Source organism: Diachasmimorpha longicaudata, unplaced genomic scaffold (assembly GCF_034640455.1).
Source record: "Diachasmimorpha longicaudata isolate KC_UGA_2023 unplaced genomic scaffold, iyDiaLong2 ctg00000298.1, whole genome shotgun sequence".
NCBI lineage: Eukaryota > Metazoa > Arthropoda > Insecta > Hymenoptera > Braconidae > Diachasmimorpha > Diachasmimorpha longicaudata.
The window spans coordinates 15,001-16,826 of record NW_026974070.1 but is presented as its reverse complement, the minus strand read 5'-3'; positions in this window follow the sequence as shown (position 1 = coordinate 16,826).

The following is a 1,826-nucleotide window of genomic DNA, read 5'->3' as shown; positions in this document are numbered from 1 at the left end:
CACCCGCCAATTGCCGGCTGGCCTGATTTTAAGGTTTGAGAATCTTGACAACGATTTTGCATACCGACAAAAATAGCATCAAGCAAAAATATCACTTATTTTTCCAATTTTCGACTTGTAGAACGATCAAGTATACTATTCTTTGGATTCTAAGATTTTTTTCAAGTGATTATTTTCAAAGTTGGGAAAAATGAAAAATTATTCTAAGTCCCCATTCGTAGTTCTTTTTGATTCGTATTGCTTCGGCGCAAAGTAGGTAGGGACACTTATGGCTTTCTCAATTTTTGGATAGGGACAGCCGGATAGCCGTCATTCAGCATAAAAGCTATTGTTATATGCATAGTTTGATGTGAGGAATGGGAATTGATTGAAATTTTCACCCGCCAATTGCCGGCTGGCCTGATTTTAAGGTTTGAGAATCTTGACAACGATTTTGCATACCGACAAAAATAGCATCAAGCAAAAATATCACTTATTTTTCCAATTTTCGACTTGTAGAACGATCAAGTATACTATTCTTTGGATTCTAAGATTTTTTTCAAGTGATTATTTTCAAAGTTGGGAAAAATGAAAAATTATTCTAAGTCCCCATTCGTAGTTCTTTTTGATTCGTATTGCTTCGGCGCAAAGTAGGTAGGGACACTTATGGCTTTCTCAATTTTTGGATAGGGACAGCCGGATAGCCGTCATTCAGCATAAAAGCTATTGTTATATGCATAGTTTGATGTGAGGAATGGGAATTGATTGAAATTTTCACCCGCCAATTGCCGGCTGGCCTGATTTTAAGGTTTGAGAATCTTGACAACGATTTTGCATACCGACAAAAATAGCATCAAGCAAAAATATCACTTATTTTTCCAATTTTCGACTTGTAGAACGATCAAGTATACTATTCTTTGGATTCTAAGATTTTTTTCAAGTGATTATTTTCAAAGTTGGGAAAAATGAAAAATTATTCTAAGTCCCCATTCGTAGTTCTTTTTGATTCGTATTGCTTCGGCGCAAAGTAGGTAGGGACACTTATGGCTTTCTCAATTTTTGGATAGGGACAGCCGGATAGCCGTCATTCAGCATAAAAGCTATTGTTATATGCATAGTTTGATGTGAGGAATGGGAATTGATTGAAATTTTCACCCGCCAATTGCCGGCTGGCCTGATTTTAAGGTTTGAGAATCTTGACAACGATTTTGCATACCGACAAAAATAGCATCAAGCAAAAATATCACTTATTTTTCCAATTTTCGACTTGTAGAACGATCAAGTATACTATTCTTTGGATTCTAAGATTTTTTTCAAGTGATTATTTTCAAAGTTGGGAAAAATGAAAAATTATTCTAAGTCCCCATTCGTAGTTCTTTTTGATTCGTATTGCTTCGGCGCAAAGTAGGTAGGGACACTTATGGCTTTCTCAATTTTTGGATAGGGACAGCCGGATAGCCGTCATTCAGCATAAAAGCTATTGTTATATGCATAGTTTGATGTGAGGAATGGGAATTGATTGAAATTTTCACCCGCCAATTGCCGGCTGGCCTGATTTTAAGGTTTGAGAATCTTGACAACGATTTTGCATACCGACAAAAATAGCATCAAGCAAAAATATCACTTATTTTTCCAATTTTCGACTTGTAGAACGATCAAGTGTACTATTCTTTGGATTCTAAGATTTTTTTCAAGTGATTATTTTCAAAGTTGGGAAAAATGAAAAATTATTCTAAGTCCCCATTCGTAGTTCTTTTTGATTCGTATTGCTTAGTACATGGCTAACGATAAATCGACTGAAACTACGAAAACTCAATGATTTTTCTATACTTCGACTTGTAGAAGGA